The 19,325-nt window shown below is 46.7% G+C and overlaps 1 long non-coding RNA gene across 5 annotated transcripts in view; it reads left to right on the top strand.

Annotated features, from left to right (window-relative positions):
* Positions 1-19,325, top strand: part of Gm30117 — a 66,427-nt gene that overhangs the window by 10,884 nt on the left and 36,218 nt on the right. For 4 of the 5 annotated variants that reach the window (XR_877085.1, XR_877084.1, XR_003952245.1 and 1 more), the window contains one exon: positions 1,365-1,472. The exons of the other annotated variant lie outside the window; for it this stretch is intronic. This is a non-coding gene — a long non-coding RNA (predicted gene, 30117). The remainder of the gene's footprint in view (positions 1-1,364; positions 1,473-19,325) is intronic. 5 annotated transcript variants of the gene reach the window in all.

Genomic DNA, 19,325 nt, shown 5'->3' with positions numbered 1-19,325 from the left:
TCTCATCTCACCTTGCAGCACTGAGGAGAAGAGGAAAGGACCAGAGGAGGCAGCAAGCAGCCCTTTTTAGGGCATGGCCTAGAATGGACTCTTTCAGCTTTGGCACTGATGACACTTGTGCCAAGCAACTCTTTTGTGTAAGGGGCTGTTTTGTACAGCATAGCTTGTGCCACGCCTCTAGAATCCACCTTCTAGATAACAGGAATCACAGCTTCTGGAAGTGACCGTGAAGAACGTCTCCAGACTTTGTCAAATGCTCTGGGAAGCAAAGTCGCATGCAGTTAAGTGGATATAGGAGAGAGCATGCTATTCTGGTACCCTCCTCTTGCTCAGAACTTAGGAAACGGTCACTCCTCTAAAGTGTAAGCAGGGGTTCTATCAGTAAGGAAGTGGCTGACACGTGGCTTCAGCTGGTGGTCTCTGGGAGACTAACAGCTTCCGAGCCTCTGCTTAGTGTCCGAGTCACGCTCCTGAACACATGGGATGTGCTGTGAGGATGGTCGCTAGTGAGAGGAGTTTCTGAACCTGTCTCCAGAGTCCTAGCTGGTCAGTTGGCATCCCTGAGGCAACGCTATCTGAGGAGTTGGCCCTTTAACCACTGGACTTGCTTCCCAATGCTGGGGGAGTCAAAGACATTTCCTGGAGCCACAGGCTTCCCAGTTCTATGTCACACTGAATGCGAACTTTGGCTTTAACTTCTGGCTCTGTCTTACATGCGTCCAGAGTGACTTTGCTTCTCCCATAGTGGGTTTCAAAGGCGAACAGTATTGGCTTTTATTTTGACCATGAGTTAGCTCTGTGGTTCTTTGTCATCCTGCTTTCCTCGTCTGTAAAGTTAGGGCAGGGTCCGCTTTCACTCAGGGTTGTTGGGGGAATTAAGTGAGATGATGTGGAAGAGAGACTTGTGCTCATTCTTCAGACTTCAACACCTAAGGGCCTGGCAAATTGATACTCAGGTTTAAGCACTGGAGTCTGGGTCTCCAGGGTTAACATGAGTGCTTCGTAGGCATGGCAGCCTACTTGAAATCCGGGAACTGTGGGATTTGATGAGGATGGGGAACGCCAAGGGAAACAGGGTACTCAGAGCACGCTGGTCAACAAGCCAACAGAACAGTGGCCTCTGTGCCCAGTAAACACGCTGGTGAGCAGCAGTGAAGTATGACACCTAAGATCAACTTCTGTCCTGCATGTGTGTGTGCACATACACATATCCATATTTCACACACACCCCCATACATATGCATACATGGGAAAAGAAGGAGAAAGAAGACTGACTAGCAGCCGCATGTCGAGGAGAGCAGGATCTTATCTTCGCAGTGTTTCCCTGTGGTATTTACTGCCCTTGTTATGGTCGTTGATTCTAGAACTTGCCAGCCAGTGGGTAGATGAGGCTGAACCAATACATACTGGGTCTGCATGTGGAAGAATGAGGCTTGCAGCCAACGGCCGTCCACATCTCTGATGAGGATCAGGTAGGTAAGGACGAGTGGAGGCTGACCAAAGCAGAGCAGCCAAGGACTTGGTCCTAGAAGCCAGGGACAGAGCTTCTGTCATCTTTAGGAACTCAGAGGACTGAATGGAGGTGGGGCTGTCAGGCTGGGTGGGTGGTCAACCATTACAGAAAGTCAGGACAGACAACCGCATGGTGGCGCTCCTTCAGTTCAATGGAGGGAGTAAGAAGCCTGGCCAAGGTCCAGGCAGCTGTTGGAGTTACTCCTGCTGAGGCAGACTGGCTGATGAGGCAGGAAAGCTCTTTTTTTTTTTTTTAAACAAATGGGGTTCTCCATGGTGGCCCAATGGCAAGTTTAATAAACTATGACAGCATCTCACCTCTGTTCCTCTGCCAACCCATATGCTGTATCCTGTCTCTTGGCGAGCTGATTAGGAGAGCAGGTTCAGGAGGCAGGTCACCTCCATGAAGTCATCAGAGAGCCCCTGAGTTAATGATGGCTCCAAGCAACGAGGCTCAAACTTTTTCCATCCACAGCTCAGTGCTGGCAAAGCAAAAGACCTCACATGTTCCCACTTACTGAGCCAGAAACCCTTCCTTCTAGAGTGAAACTTACCATCAGTGACCAGTTATTATGACCGCTCCTCTCCATGTCCCTTTGACGCCTCTGTTCCCCTCATCTTGTAAAACCACACCCATGGTCGAGTCCACTCTTTCTTTTAATCCATGCTTGTTTGGAAGTCAGGGGGACACCATGACAGTGTTGAATGTTCTCATCCAGATCATGCCCACGGGTTGTCACACTCTATGGCCTGAGCACATCACCCTCCCACTCGCCAAGAGACAGACTATACCTTCACTTCTCCCTTCAGACCCCTAACACCTTCCTCTTCATCATTCCTCCTGATGGGTGACCCTGCTTCCCTTCCTGTCTTCATGGGCAGAACACATTCCTCCTCCCACCACCACCCACCCTTGTGTCCTCTGTTTTCTTGACAATATCAGGGATGAACTTGCTACGTGCTTCTGCAAAGCCGACCTCTCCACCTGTGTGCCACCCGTCCTGTCTCAGCTGGCCAAGGACATCACTGCTGCCCCATTTCCTACTCTCTCCTACATCTTCCTCCTCCATCATCCCTATCAGCCTACATACATGGGATTGTGACTTGTAGCTTTAAAAATGCCTTCTTCTGGCCTCACTTTACCCAAAACTTTCTTGTGTGCTCCCAATGTCACAAAACTGCTCTAGAAAGTTCTCTGTGTTTCACTTTTACACCTTGTCTCCTCCCATGTCTCTTAGGCAGACTCATTCAGCCTTTTGTCTCTGCGCCCATCATGCCTTTGTCATCATGTGTTTCTGGGCCTGGGTCGCCTTGACTGTGTTTCACACAGGACGTCCTTCCCTCTGGGGCTGTTTTCTCCCGTGCCCTCAGAACAATGGTCTCTTTGTTTTCAGTCTCTGGAACTGCTGCTTCTCAGCCTTCTTTGCTGGCCTTTTTCATTTCCTTGGTCCTTTAAGGCTGAGTCTTCATCCACAACCATCACTGTCTTGATTGGTGCAGTTCCAGTCTTCTAGTTGCCCAGGCTCATCACCCCCATGGTTACCACCCTGGCTGGGACCGTATCGATGTTCATCTGGACCCATGACTGTTAGAGAGAGAGAGAAACACACACACACACACACACACACACACACACACACACACACACAGAATACAACAGATCATGGCATTCTTCATTCCTCTTTAGATCTTCTAGTTGCTCTTCATATCCCTGAGGTTTTATGGGAGACTTTATCCAGCTGGGCCACCCAACTCCACCTCCAAACTCCAAACTCCTCTTCTACCCTACCTCTGTCAACTCCATGCCAACCACAGATCTGCTTGTAGCTCCTCAACACCGTGGGGATTGGTCCCCAGCCATTCCCATGATCCCCTCCCTCCCTCCCTCCCACTCTCCTGCTTTCTCCCCCTCCCCTCTCAAGCCTTTGCTCAGTGTTGCCATGTCTGCATCTTCTGTGCTATCCGTATGTGCTATACCCGATTCTGTTTCCATGGTAATCCTCCCACTCTGGCGTCCTGTATGCATATTTATTTATTCTCAAATGTTTATTACCTTGGGTTTCCAACACTTGCATATTAGCTCCACGAGGACAAGGACTTTTGACTTTTCGTTTTGTTCATGAATGCCAGGGACCTAAAGCTACGGCTAGCACATGGCAACAAAAGTATTTGTTGACGATTGAACAGAAAGATTAGTCTAGCTGTGAAGCGCCTGCAGTAACAGATAGGTGCCACTCAGTTCTCCATTTACCCCCTGGCTGTCCATCAGCTTCGGCATCCAACAGGTACGGTTTTGATTACTTTCATCCAGTTCTTTGGATTGTGGAAAAATGTGTCCGCCCTGAAAGAACTTTTGATCATCTAAGTTAGAATTAAGTGTGTAGCCCTTATCACACTGGGGAATTGGTATCACGGGTAGTAGTAATTATGAATTTAAGAACAAAGAGGCTTTGAGCCCCCCCTTCCCCCCATCCCGCTCATTGCAAGTCCTGCAGTGCTGAGGATCTGCCTTTGACAGCCCTGGAAACTCAGTAGCCTGAGAGAGGAACTGTTGTTCTTTTGCCTGTTTGCCTTGAGACAAAGACTTCCACTAGGATATCAGGTGGGGGGTGGGGGGGTGATGGGCTTGGGGAGGTGAGGGTGGCGGTGGGGATAGAGCCCCAGGGTAGAGGTCTTTTCACCTAGAGGCAGACTGGACTTCTTGCTGTGTATCCAGGAATCACCCTCCCTTGAAAAGTCTCCTCCACCTTGGTTGGAGTGAGAGGAATTCTAAGCATCAGTAGGGAGAGATGGGAGGCAAGAGCCCACATTCTGGGTGTCCTAAACTGGGAAGCCTTCCTCTCACCTGACTCCATCAAATGCCTAAAGAAAAACAGTACTAATCCCCCAGCCCCAAACCAAACAGCTTGCAGCTGGCCAGCTCAGCAAAACAAATAAACCAGGCCTCCTCTGAAGAGCAGACCAGAGCCAGCCAGACACAGGCCCTGTTGCTTCTCTTTGTTTTGTCATCCCGTGAGGGTTTGAGGGGGTGGAAGGTGTTGACACATCACATCACATCTGGGTGTGCTGTTATGTCTCTGGGAAGGATGGAGTGGGGAGTGTCAAGAAGATATCCAAGCATGTTGAATATCTCCCTACCTCCCATCTATGGTGGGCACATAGTAGGCATAGCCTAGGGCTGGCTTAGGGTTGCTGGACAAGCCAGTTTTGTGTGGAGAAGGCCTTGGAGTAAGGAGTAGCTCACCCTGGCCTTCACCTTTCCACTCAGCACTCTGAGGGGATACCTTTACACTATGTAGCTAGTCACATGTGGACGGGAGGGGATGTCCTCAAGACCTGCCAATCACAGAGCAGATTTCCTTGCCTCTGCATTTTGATTCTTCTACCTGCCCTGCCTTCTAGTCAGGGATTCCTCAGCTTTCTCCACTTATGAACCCTTTTCACCTAAGAACATTGCACGAGGCCCCAGGTATATGCAAATAAATCATTTACTGAAAATAAATCATTGTCTTGGTTATTTTTCTATTGCTGAAATAAAACACTAAGACCAAGGCAAGTTATAAAAGAAAGTATTTAATTTGGCTTATGGATTTAGAGGGTTACAGTTCATGACAGTGGAATAAAGGGACAGCTGAGATCCACAACCACAAGGCAGGGAGAGAGAGAATGAGAACTCGGAATCACATGAGGGTTTGGAAATCAAAACCCACCATCAGTGACAGGCCTCCTCCAACAAGGTCATGCCCCCTAATCCTTCCCAAACTGTTCTGCCAACTGGGGACTAAGTTTTCAATCATAGGAGCCTATGGAGGCCATTTCTCATTTAAATCACCACAATCATAAAGAAATTTATTCTAAAGCAATTAAAAGCAAATTTACATACTAATTAGCCAGATGTCCTTGTTTGTTTTCATGTAAAGGTCACGTCTTGGCTGAATATTTGATACTGCTGGATGTAGAGAATATTCAACAGTTTTCAGAGTTGATCAATATTTTTATTTTGTAATCGTCAATATTCAGAATACTACTTCACATAGGTAATAGGAAATGGAAGAAGTGTGTTTCAGACTATTTAAGAAATTATTGGAAATTCTGTCTTATCTCAAGCCAAAATTCATTTAGTGATTTTTTTTTAAAGCAATGTTTAAAAATGCAACTTAAGTTAGAAACTCAAACTGAAAATTTTAAGATCAAACATTCTATCATAACCTAAGATATGCTAACAAGCTGAGAGTACCTTGAAAACACCCCCTGGTGGAGCTGCTCAGGCTCAATTTCTTTAAACTCGATCTCTGAGGTAAGGCGAGAGGAGATACAATATGAAGATGTAACCTTGTAGTTGCTGCAGACCTTGGACAATGTCTTCTCTTGCTCCTTGTCAGTCAGATTCCAGTCTGGACTGCATGGCAAACAGTAGGAAGTCAACAGGAGGGACTCTGGAGAGGGTTTAGCCCTCCTCCCAGCCAAGCAGGCAAGCATGCTTGAGGAGAGAGCAGCGCTGAGGTTGCTAAGGTCCTCTGCTAGCTCTTCCTTTGACGACTACCTGAAACCATGTGAAGGTGGGAAGCTGTATTTTGGCTCAGGGTTTCAGAGGTTTGGCAGATTCACTGCTTTTAGGTATCGGGGAGAGGGAGAACCATTATGGCAGACAGGGAGTAAGTGAGTGGAGATTACAACGCCATCATGGGTTTGATCCATTGACTAAAGCAGACTGTTAATCCCACCAGGAGGGAATAAGTCACTTTCACAATGTTGAGCCAAATTTGAAGTAAGCTTTAATTAAATAAATACTGGCCAGGATGATGGACCGTGGACAGCTCCATTCTGGGATTCCCAGGAAATAGTGATGAGTCACGTTTTCAGAGGCTTAAGAAGACAAAAGCACTAGACTACCATATTCCCCATCGTGTCCAATCAGGGGCAAGCATATATTCTGAGATACTTCCTGCTTTTGTACCTCCCTCATGAATGTCCTCCCTCCACATATTCGGTGCAGTTGAGTCACACAAACTTGCTTAGGGGAGTTAAAACATGTGATTTGTTATCTCCCCCAAACAACAGCTTTCAGCATCTCACGAAGTATTTGTCCTTGGTCAGGGGTTTACAGGTTAGAGGTGGTTTTTTTTCATTGATCTCTTAGGCACAGTAATGAAAACATAACTTTGGCTCTCACAAGATCCCTAAGGATCTAAGCACCTCTCTATCAACCCCCCCACCCCACCGACCCCCCCCCCCCCCGCCTCTGGTAACCAAGCCTTCGATGCCTGAGTTGGAGTACATTTGCCTATAAACCATAATATGTTATTTATCTGGAGAAGGCCACAGCCCTAACAAGAACATGGGCCTTCAGCATTGTCTGGTTAGTAAGATAGCCAGAAAGAGAAACACTGTGTTGCTAGGAACATTTGCTACCCCACCTAAGCTCCAGCCACCTGAACTGGACTGCGCTATCAGCCCCTACTCAGAGAATATTGGATCTGCAGATGAAAAACACAGACACACACACAGTTGTTCAATTTCAACTTGCCTTAGTGACACAATTGCTGGGCACCCCCAATCTACCTTGACTAGTGTGCCCTACCCAGAACTCCCAGCTCAGCACCCTAAATCTGTACTCAACTTCAGTTGATCACTTTCAGTTCTAGCTCAGCATCCCCAATGTCCTGCCTGTAGAAGCGGCCTGTGGCTACTCTGCCTGAGATCTCACATGGCTGGTGGGCTTTTACCCCTCCAAAGCATATTGAACTCTCCCTTTCTCTTCTGTGTCTGTCTCTGGCCTGCAGGAACCTAGAATCCCTGCCTATTCCTTCTGATCAACAATTGGCTCATGGCTTCTTTACTGACATATCAAGAACCAATAGGGGAACAGGACCTTGATGTGGGAAGCCGTTGCAGAGTGGCAGTTGGCTACTGCTGGCCACCACACATACATAGGCAGTAAAGGTTCTTTTGCCAAGATGAGGTTTTGAGAATTAACCAAAGTTAACCAATCAGATGAGAGACAAGTTAACCAATCAGATGAGAGGCAAGTTAACCAATCAGATGAGAGGCAAGTTAACCAATCAGATAAGAGAGAACGCCTCTCCTAGGCCTATATAAGCAGCACCAGTTCTGGGCTTGGGGTCACTTCGCCTCTGCAATCAAGCTCTCCCAATAAATGTGTGCGGAAGGATCCTGTTGCAGCGTCGTTCTTCCTGGCCAGTCGCACAAGACCTTAGCATCAGAACCATCCCTACAGAAAGGTACATAGGAACTCTCTTCACTCTTCTCTCAACTTCTGCAAATCTAGAATCATTCTAAAATAAAAATTAGTAAAATAAAAATATTTCCAGACTTTATGGTAGTGTTCTTTCATTTAATATCTGGATCCTTAATTAATTTGCATAAGTCTAGACTTCCTTTTCTAGTTCTACTTTTTTTTTAATCTAAGAAAATAATAAATTGATCTAATTCTATTCTGCTGTCTTAGCATTTCCTCCTAATGACTTGGTCTAACAGAGAGAGTACTGTAGTTGCTCCTGAAGAGAGAATTCTCTATGAAAAAAAAGCCCCTGGGGTATACAAGATAGACGTCTGGAGGGGTCTAATGTTTGGGGTACATCATGAGCCAAATTAAAGAAAGCCTTGGGATGGAAGAGTTCTTTGTAAATCTGAGCAGGTGCAATAGAGGCCACACATTGGGAGGAGACATTACCTGGGGTCTGCAGAGCCTTGTTCTCAAATAGAGGTGCCACTAAAGCTCTGCACTTAGCAAGGTGCCTTGTCTTTGTTCAAGATATTTTAAAAGATGAAGACAGAGCAAAAGATACTGGAAAGAAAATCAGAACTCTAGATGAAGAGATGGCAGAGGGGTTTTGGTGGGGAGGAAACAGGAGCAACAGCAAGAAGATGGAAGGTTTGATAGGCTATGGAAGGCTGTGGCAGCTGTCTCTGAACTGCACTGCCCTGCCTTCTCCAGCTACCCTCTGCCTCACTCCTTATTTTGGACCAGTTACTAATGTTGGGCATGACAGGGCTTAACTGTGATGGGCTCTGCTTCTGCCCTCCAGCTTATGCCATGTCTACAGGAGGCTGTAGGCTGAGTGGTTTCCTTGGTTGCTGAGGTGCATAAGGTAACAGGCTTCTCAACTTCAGGGCCGACAAGGTTACATGCCAGATGGCCACAGAGGCATCAAGACACACACAAAACAAGCCAGTGGTTCTTAACCACTTCCACTGTGCAAAGCACTGTGCCGGGTCATAGGGACATACTGAGACAATGCAGAAGAGTCCCTTCATGCCTTGTTCTACGGTAGTGGTTAACACTGTGGTCTTGGGACAGCAGTGACATGGTACTTGGGTCCTCAGGGGAAGTGCACAGAGACTGAGGGTGTGCCCTTTTTCCATGCTGAGGTCACAGGAGATTCTTGGGTGCTTAGCATGCAGACACTGTTACTGGATGTGGCCTCAGTGCATGGGAGATGGGGCTGGGAATCCAGCAGCAGCAGCAGCACAATAGGCTGTGTACCCTCCCTCTCTTCTGCAGTGCTGGTTCCAGGCCTCTCAAGGCCCTCGGTTGTACCTAAAAGAGGTTTGTTAATGGAAAGTCCAGATAGGATTTTGCATGGCAGCCAATACTCAGGTGCTTCCCAAGGGCCAACTCTGCTAGCTAAATCCATAGGAGAATAAGCCACCCTGCCATTACCGAGGAGAGAAGCCTGAAGTGGCAGTTTTCTGGGCAGTGAGAAGGGTTGATGGGCACCATTGGGCAGAGACCAGCCCCGGGGCAGACACGAGTACCTTTAGTGAGAGAAAAGTTGAGGAAATCTCGTCTGTCTTCTGTGCAGAATGGTTCTGTGTACTAAGCGTTGTTCCCACCATTAAGTGTCTTCCTCCCAAACAGTGGTATTTGTGGGTTCCCAGCTGTGCTTGAGAACTTGGAGGAATGTTCCAGCTCACAAATGGATGCTTCAGTGAGGGGCTTCCAAAACTGGAGTGTCAAATACCCCCCACTGTTGGCTTGGTCTGCCTGCTTTGGGGAACTGTGGGACTAGGGTCTCAGGGAGCAGTCTAGGCAGAAGGTGAGGTCTTAGGCACAGATAAGTTAGTGTTCCTGAACCCATCCTCTGGTTCTGACCACCAGGTACTCAATCCTTCACCAGACCTCAGAGTCTCTCCCTCTCTGTGTGGCTAGCTTTTGCTTCTAGAGAAGGGGATGGGGTCTGGATCCACAGAACATATTCTTTGCCTTCCAGTCCTGCCTCAACCCAGGGCAAGGGAAAGGGTATTGAGGAGGAATTATACCCCTGTGGTTTGCTTCCTGGAGCATCTGAGTTCTGCACCATGGGACCTGGAATCAGGCTAACTAACTAGCACTAACTAACCCTTCTCCCTTGCTTTTCTGCCCCCACCCACCCCCACTATTCCCTAGTGGTATAACATCAGGCATGTCAAGAGTAAGATGAGAGGGTGAAGTGAGAGACACAAATGGACGTTCTCTGTACACAGCTTTTATGATTCTGCTCCCTTGGGTGCCTCCATTGAGAAAACAGTCTGGATGTATCACAAACAACAATTTGACTCAAAGTTTCAGAATGAAACACTTCTGGAAGAGAGGGTAGTTGGAGAATAATCAATAGTAGAGGCTGCAGTACCTGCAAGGCCTGGTCTATTGACTCACTGAGAGTCTAGGTATATTTTTTTTTTTGTTGCTATGGCTAAACATCAGAGACTGTCAATTTATAGAGAATAAAGGCTTACTCATCTCACAGTGATAGAGGTTGGGAGGTCCATAGCTGAGAGACTACATCCAGGGAAGGCCTTCTTGTAGGTGGAGAGTATCTGTAGAGTCTTAGTCCCAGGGCATCATATGGTGGGAGAGACACACACAAGAGACAGAATCAAACTAGCTTTTGGTTTTCTGTGGTCTCAAGATGACCTATCCATCCACCTATTAATCTATAAATGGAGACATCCATTCAGAGGGGGAGAGCCCCCATGACTTACTAACTCATATATCCTACACTGCCTAGTTCTTCACAATGGTGATTAAATTCTAACATGAGTCCTGGCAGAGATATTCAAACCATAGTGCTGAGCTCCAGTGTGTAAGAGCACAACTGATATTTCCCTGACCTAACAGAGTTCCTGGCTGTGGAGCCAGGGAATGCTCCGTTGCTGGCCAAGCAATCCAGGACAGAGTAGGAGACAGGGTGAGCCAGGTGCAGTCCGGGTGTGGGGTGAGGGAAGAGGTACAGAAGTAAGGCAGTCTTTTGGGGATGAAGGGGGCTCTAGCTTAGGCTTGGAAGATTGGCAGGGATTCTAACAACTGGAAACATGGGAGAGAGGGCTTTCCAAGCCAGGATATGATCCTGCGAAATAATGTATAGGTAGGAATGGACATGGGGGGGGGGCTCCCCAGCTTCTGAGCCCCAGGCTTCTGGAAATCTGCACAGTTTCCAGCAGCAGCAGCAGACTCCGTAGATCATTAGCTCCAGCAGGGGAAACACCTGCCTCTTGTCTATGCCAGGTTTTTGGTTTTTCTTTTTTTTTTCATTTATGTTGTCTTCATTATTTTGTCTTTATCTCATTTGTGACTCTTAAAAAAAAAGATTCTTGGCAGCTGTCATCAAATCCTAACAGTGCCTTTAATGTTCCCCATACCTCCTGAACATGTCAGTGATTATATACTGCACATTCATGGATCTTTTTTTTTTTTTTTTTTTTTTTTTTTTACTTCCAATAAAATGTTAGAAAAATGTAAGCTCAGTAGAAAGGCCTGTGAGGATAATAAAAACCATAAACACATCCTTCAAATGCTTTAGAGAGGTGTGTACCACACACATCAGCAAACTCACACTACTGAAGCGATCCCAACCTTCTTAAATAAAGGCTTCAGAGAGACCAGGCTTCAGGAGTGTAGAAATTCTGTATGTCCCATTAGCAGGACAGTGGCATGGTCCTGGCATCCTCAGAATTTGGGATGAAGTCACATCAATGTCCCAGGACCAGTCACTGTTAAGTGACTTTGAGTCTGCTGTGGAAAGGATATTCTGGCCCTGTGTCCACACCACCTTCCTGTTAACACATAAATGGAGGGAGGTTCTGAGTCTTGAACTCAGCCCTGCATGGATAGACTCATCTACTGCAACTGAGGACTCTGGACAATCACAACATCAGGGGTTGTGGTGCTGGGGGATTTCTTCTAAGGACTGGGAACTGGACTGACTCTTTGGTTTCATGAGTTTTAGTCTGTTCCATTCCCCTTGCCCGGGATCCAAATTATCTGATGCTGCAGTCTCGCCCTGAGCACCCTTTGAGGTCCCTACTGAGGCTAGAGTAGTCTCTCTGGGAAAGTCTTGTGTAAGAGGCCTCTTGGTATTGGATCCATAGATAGTTGGATCTGTTCTCCAGCACAAAATCAGAAGCCTTCAGGCCAAGCAGATATAAGAGCTGATGTAAGAGCTCATCAGTCTTCGCTGAAGTTTTACAGCTTACCTGGCTGGGGAAGGACAGTAGATACAAGACATATAAATGCACTCCCGTTCTCAAAGCATCAAATGCAGTTAGGTCCAGCTTCAGCTTTCAACACAGTGGATGATGCCTGTAGCCTGGGTTCCCAGTGTTTACATCTTAGGTAAGCCCCGAGGGGAGGTAAAACACAGAATTCTTAGTAAGGAATTCCAAATCCGTGAGGCATGGTGGCATACGCCTTTAATCCCAGCACTCAGAAGCAGAAGCAGGCAGATCTCTGTGAGTTCAAGGTCAGCCTGGTCTACATAGTGAGTTCTAGGAGAGTCAGGGCTATACAGAGAGGCCCTGTCTCAAAATAAGTAAATAAAAAAGAAAGAAAAAAGGAAAGAAAGAAAGAGAGAGAGAGAGAGAGAGAGAGAGGGAGGGAGGGAGGGAGGGAGGGAGGAAGGAAGGAAGGAAGGAAGGAAGGAAGGAAGGAAGGAAGGAAGGAGGAAAGAAAGAGAGAAGAAAGAAAAAGAAAAGAAAAAAGAAGAAAGATCCAGAGCTCTGTACCACCTGCACACAAATGTTGTTCAAATGAAACCAGGGCTGTTTTGGATGACAGTTTTGAATGTTCAGACCCATGGTGGGTTTGCCCTGTTGCCTTTAGGCCTGGGGTGAGGCAGCCCAGGAGTGTACGGCAAAACAAAACTAATCCTCATAGAGAAAAGGAAAAGTGGCTGAAGTACCAGCACTCCTTTCAAGGGTAAACTCCCAGTGACTTGCAGGTAATGTCCCCGCCACCCCAACCCCCTGCCCAGCAGTAGGCTCTCCTTAAGGCTTCCGTCCCCTTCCTGTAGCACCAAGCTAAGAACCAGGCCTCTAAGCCATGAGCCTTTGTTGGGGGACATTCAAAATACAAACTCTAGCCGTAGTGGTTTGAATGAGAATGTCCCTCACAGGCTCCTGTATTCAACTACTTGGTCCCAGTTTATGGTGCTGTATGGGGAGGTTCTTCCTGATGGAAGGCCCTCACTCAGGGTCTTCAGAGCTAAAAGTCCTCCTTCCACTTTCAGTTTGCTCTCTCTGCTCCATGCTTGTGGTTTGAAGACAGGGCTCACAGCTTCTTGCTGCAGTTACTATCCCAGCACCCCACCATCATGGGCCCTTATCCCTCAGGAACAGTAGACCAAAGGAAACTCTCTCTGCCTTGGTCATAATGTTTATTACAGCAACAGGACTAAAGGGAATGAAGGATGCATACTGAGAAAACCACTAGAAAAGGTCATATGTAACTTATCTCACTGTATATGTAGCTCAAGCTGGGAAATGGGAGGAGGGTGGGGTCCATTGAGATCTTGGAGACTTTATGAAGGGCAGGAGACTTGGTTTAGCATGGAGAAGAATTAATTATCTACTAAGAACTCTTCAGGTGCCTGGCATAAAAATCATGTGACTACAGCCCCACTAAAGTCATGGAAAGAAGTCTCAAAAGGAACAAATCACAAAGAAGAGAATCGGTGTACACCAGAAAGAAGGAAAATGGAGTCGTCAGACATGAGAGTCTCTTTACATGCCCAGTTACTACACCCTATAACTACTGGGGGACTACCCTGTAACTGTTGGGGGACCACCCTGTAACTGTTGGGGGACCACCCTGTAACTGAAGGGAGACCACCCTGTAACTGTTGGGGGACCACCCTGTAACTGTTAGGGGACCACCCTGTAACTGTTGGGGGACCACCCTGTAACTGAAGGGAGACCACCCTGTAACTGTTGGGGGAACACCCTGTAACTGTTGGGGGAACACCCTGTAACTGTTGGGGGACCACCCTGTAACTGTTGGGGGATCACCCTGTAACTGTTGGGGGACCAGCATGATTAGTGCCATGACTGGTAAGGCGGCGGTTGGTTGAACCCAACGGTTCACAGCTGGGCAGATCTGCTAATGTCTATGCAGGAATGAGGGGGCGTGGGTAAAGGCTGCTCCTGAGGTGTGTTTTGAAAATCTTGGATTAGTTGGAGGTGGGAGATAATGAAAAGAATCATAATCATGTTGGACAGATGGAAGGATAAACTACGGAATTCTACAGAAAAATGAAGGCACACACAGGATGGATGTTTAGAATAGGCCCAGTCTCCTGTGAATCGGGCTCACTCTGGAAGATTCTTCACATCCTTTCCCTTTCAGATTAAACCTCTCTACATACAGGTCAGCGTGATACAAAGTCACCTGAGCCATCTTTGTTCCTTAAAATATTTCTAGTAGCCATACTATTAAAAATAAAAGGTAGGTGAAATGAATTTACCAATAATACTTATTTAACCCAACATGTCTAACATTATCATTTCAACATGCATTCAACATGTTTTGGGCTAAGCCTTTGAAGTTTGGTGTATTTATTATGCTTGTGTATCTCAGTTAAGAATGGCTTAGTGAAGCTGGGTGTGGTGGTGCATGCCTTTATCCTAGCACGTAGGAGGAAGAGGCAGGCAGAGCTCTGTGAGTTTGAGGCCAGCCTGGTTTACAGTGCTAGTTCAAGGACAGCCAGGGCTACATAGAGAAACCCTGTCTCAAAAAACCATGGTAACAATAAGTGGGGCTAGCCCTGCTGGGGAAGACCTCTGGATTAACATGGTGACAGTGGTATTTGAAATTCCTTTTCTAATAGAGCCTTCTCTTGTAACATCTGTATTGGTTTGCCTGTTAGTCTACTGAGCATTTAGTGTGTGTGTGTGTGTGTGTGTGTGTGTGTGTGTGTGTGTGCTGCACCGTGCTTCTCAGTGTGAGAGGGAAGATAAGTTCTATGGAGATAAAATAAAGGTCCTGAAATCAGAGCCACAGGGCACTGTCACATATGTAAAGTGCCACATGAGTGGTACCTGGTACTAACTAAGGGCGGTCTACAAAATCACGGCCTCCCATGCCTGGCTAATGAGCTGTGAGGACCAGGCAGAGCTGAGTTGCAGAACACAGAGCCCTTTGTTCAGTTTGGACAGTGTTCCTGATATTGCTGGAATACATCAATCAGGACACTAACTTGCCCAAGGGTGGCATTCCTGGTCTGTAGAGGGAATGTGGTGATGTTTGCCTAGCTAACTTCCTGGGGTGTTTGTATTATAGTTTGAAGATTCCACAAGAGGTAGAGAGTTACCAAGGCTGCTGAAACAGCTGGGCTTAAGGAGAGCCTGGGAGAGCCCCAGGAAGGAGCATCCAGGCCAGGTCTCATGTCCTCAGAGGTTGGTATGGTCTCACTTTCCTGCCAGGAATAACCTACAATGCTTTTGCAATTTTCTGAGACCTCAGTGGGACTGCTCCTCTAGGAAACCTGCTTGGATTGTGATTTTCTACCCTGAGTCCCTGGTGTGGTCCCGTGCTCTCCTGCCTGGTTATCCAGTCTCTCACAGCTCCCGTGTTAGACGGAATGACAGAGAAGTAAAGCTGGACCTCATTCATCTGAATTATGGGATCCTGGCTTGACACCATCTACACACTCACTAGATCAGTGATCTCCATATCCCTCTAAGCTTTGCTTCTCAAGGGAGGAGCGGCCCGAGGCTCTCCTGATCCTCCCAAGGCCTCCTGCTCTGCACTAAGTGAGGATTTAGAGGCTGTTTCTGATTTGAAAATTGCAGCCGAGGTGTTTTGCATTCCGTTATCCCAAAGCAACATTTCCAAGCAATGCCAGGGCAGAGGGGAAACAGTGCCCCTGGACCTTGAAGAAAGGATCAGTGTGGTTCCGTTATTACTTAGGTGGAAGAATGCCCGTGGGCCATTCTTCCCCATCAAGACTGGGAGGGCACACAAGCAGGGCAGTGCGTCCAATCTGAGGAGGAAACCTGGACCGGGAGGAAAGCAGGGGACAAAAGGACAGGGTTATGCCTACTCCCATGGATGCCACACATTAGTCTTTTTTGTCACGTCAGGGTCTCAGTTTCTCATCTGTCTAATGTATGTCAGAAATGTTACAGAAGTTGATTTGGGAATCTTTATAAAAAGCTTTGACGGGGTCTAAAATTAGCAATGGAAAACCCTGACTAATATATGACGTGCTGTGTGATCTTGGCTGAATCCCAAGCCTCTCTGAACCTTAGATTATTTTTTTTGAAAAAAAAAAAAAAGATGAGGGAGTGTTCAGTTGGATTTTCCCGAGAGCTGTGCACAATTCTGAATGCTTGCTGGCTCCTCTGATGAGAAGAGGCTTGGGGGAGCGTAGCCAGTTTGCCTTTCAAGGCTTGACAGGAGTTGTGTGCTAATAAATCTCTCAGCCAGCAAGCAGCCATGAAGTGCTACAACCTGCTCATGACTTTCTGTTCTGTGACGCTTTTGTGTTTGTTACTGATTTCCTGTGTTTTGTGGTCCATCTAGACCAACACTGACTGGGGACAAAACCATACATAGTATGCAATTTAAAATGCCCCACTAGCCACACTAAGAGATGCAAAAAGAACTTGAGACATTTTAATAATGTAGTAATGCAACATCCAATACAATTTTCATAGTATTTTAAAACATAGTAACAAGATGTCTTTTTGTGGTTTTATTAAAACTCACACACTCCTAGTATATGTGTGTGTGTCTGTGAGTGTGTGTGTGTGTGTTTGTCCGTGTGTGTGTGCCTGTGGGTGTTTGTCTGTCTGTGTGTGTATGTTTGTGTCTGTGTGTGTTTGACTGTGTGTGTGTGTGTGTGTGTGTGTGTGTGTATAGTCAAATGTGCAGAGGTTGCCATTGTCATGTGTCTTCCTTCCTCAATAGCTCTTCACTTTCTTTCTTTCTTTTTGTTTTTGAGAAAGGGTTTCTCTGTGTAGCCCTGGCTGTCCTGGATCTTGCTCTGTAGACGAGGCTGGCCTTGAACCTGGAGATGAATCTGCCACTGCCTTCTGAGTACTGGGATTAAAGGTGTGCACCATTACCCAACCACCTTACTTTTTGAGATGGGGGCTTTCTTATTGAACCCAGAGTTTACTCATTGGCTAGACTTGCTGTCCAACAAGGTCCTGTGGTCCTACTGTCTCTGCCTACTCTGGGGTGATAGGCATGTGCCACTGCACCGGGTGCTAGGGATCCAGGCTCAGGTTCTCGTGACAAGAACTTTTCCAGCTGAGCCCTTTTCCCAGGCCCCCAGTGTGTGTTTTGTATTCTCCAAAGGTATCTTTCCTATCAGCCATATTCAGGCACTCAGTCATCATGAGGAGCTGGAGGCGGCTGCAATGGGGTAAGCTGTTTGAAGGGGAGATTGCATTTCCTGCCATTTAATGGCTGACATTAATTAGCTTTGGTCTACGAGCTGGGTCTTCTATGAGGCCATTCAGTGTCTCTTGCTTGGTAAGCTGTAATTATGGACACCATTGCATAGTGAAGACTAAGGTTCTAGGGAGAGCAAACACCTGCTCAAGGGCAGAACACAAACAGGAACAGTGCTAGGACTTGAGCCATTGTTTTGGCTTCAAGTGAAGATGGGGATAGAATAGGGCAGTCACCCCCACATTTGTCCATTTACATGCAGCTCTCTGTTCTTAAGAGAGCGGATGCTGTGCACTGGGTGCTAATGAGACATCCTCCTCCTCCTCTGCCTTAAGAAGTGGAGAGGATTATGTGACTTGTTTCTAGTTCTTTTTCTTTTTCTTTTCTTTCCAGGTTTGAGAGTAAGAAGAGCTTGTGTTTGTCTTTCTATCTGCATGCCTGTTTTAGCAAGTTCTGTCACCCAGAACTGGAGAACATTCCTGCATTTCAGACTCTATTTCCTTTCTTCCGTCATACCCTGATTCTGAGGGTCCCTGGCCCAGCTCTGTGGTTTGTGTCTCACAGAGCCTGGAGATACTTGCCAGGTTGTGTCTAGTGGGCCTCACTTATTGAGATGATCATAGCCCCTTGGTTGTGGGTTCCCCCCCCCCTTTCCTCTTCAGACAGACATCCTGGTTTGGGGGAGTCTGAGGCTTTGTCGCTACAAGTCAAGGTGGGTCTGTGCTGCTCTGAGGGAAGCCTGAAGGCCTGGCAGAGCCTTGGATGCACAATGATTACCAGAGGCATCAGATGATGTCTCTAAAAATTGAGAGCACATAATAGGCTAACATCCAGAGCTGGTGGCCACACTGAAAATGCCTGGCTAGAAGGCAGTGTTGAGGAGGGAGAAAGATCAAGGCTCGAGACTTCTGAGCTGAAATAGACAATTCCACATTTGGGGTCATAGGAGGCCAGGGCTGGGGGTGGGAGATGAATCGGGAGCTGAGATCGGGTCCACAATGGCCTGTATTCTCCCTTGTTGCATTTGTGGTACGAAATCAGAGAATCCTTGAAATGAACGTGTCTTAGAAGACAGCAGCTCTCTCAATTGGTATTCTACAACGTCTCTGAGTTCATGAGAGTGTCTCAGGGTGAGTGCTGTCCTGTGAGACACTGGGGACATTATTAGACTGAAAATTGCACATGCTTAACCTGAAGTTAAACAAATCCAAATGTGAGGCCTTTAGGTGGAACAGCCATTTAAAATCCAAAGCCTGTGTTAAATCATGCATTAAAAAGGGGATTTCCAAGGTAGAGCTGACGGGGACTGCAGGTGCAAAGTCCTCACAGAAGATGTGGTCAGGCATTCTCGACTCTAGTTGATGGCTGCAGTTTGGTGCTGAGCCTGTGCTTCTGTGCTTATGAAGACACGACCCTGGGAATGAACGTGTCTTAGAAGACAGCAGCTCTCAATCAGTATTCTACCGAGCTGGGTGTACTGCAGACACATCATGCTGCCTGAGGCATGTTTGGGATAGCTTAACACAAGCTGTCAGCATAGTTCTTAGGAAGTGGTAGTGCGGAGACTCAAATCTAAAGAGTTCTCATCGGATCATTTATTATTTATAGTCATTTTGAACGTTAGAGCTTTAGGTACGCTCACATTACTGTTCATGCAATCTAGTACTGAAATTTCACGATCATTAAACAGAAATTCCATATTTCCTCTTCCCCTCAGCTCTGCCTTCAACCCCTGAAAACACAACTTTTTGTCTATTAGTTTAACTTCTCTAGGTATCTCAGATAAATAGAATCATACAATGTTTGACTTTTTCATAATATCCTTAGAATTATCTGTGTTGTGGCAGGTGCCAGGATTTCTTTTCTTGAAAGCTGAATAATATTCCATTGGGTATGCAGACCCATCTTAATCTGTTTGGGCCACTGTGACAAAATACAATATATTGTTTACAAATCACAAAAATGTATTTCCCCAAGCTTCGGAGACAGGGAGTCTAACCTCACAGTGACAGTGTCTTTGACACTAGGTGAGAGCACTTGGTTGCTCCCACCCTTTGACCACTGAGCGTGACATTCCTATAATCATGGGCATCCAGATATCTCTTTGAGACTGGACTTCTGTTCTTTTACATGTATG

The sequence above is a fragment of the Mus musculus genome, chromosome 17 (assembly GCF_000001635.26).
Source record: "Mus musculus strain C57BL/6J chromosome 17, GRCm38.p6 C57BL/6J".
NCBI classification, from domain to species: Eukaryota; Metazoa; Chordata; class Mammalia; order Rodentia; family Muridae; genus Mus; species Mus musculus.
Note: the sequence above shows the minus strand (reverse complement) of the source record. Positions and strands in the feature narration are given on the sequence as shown.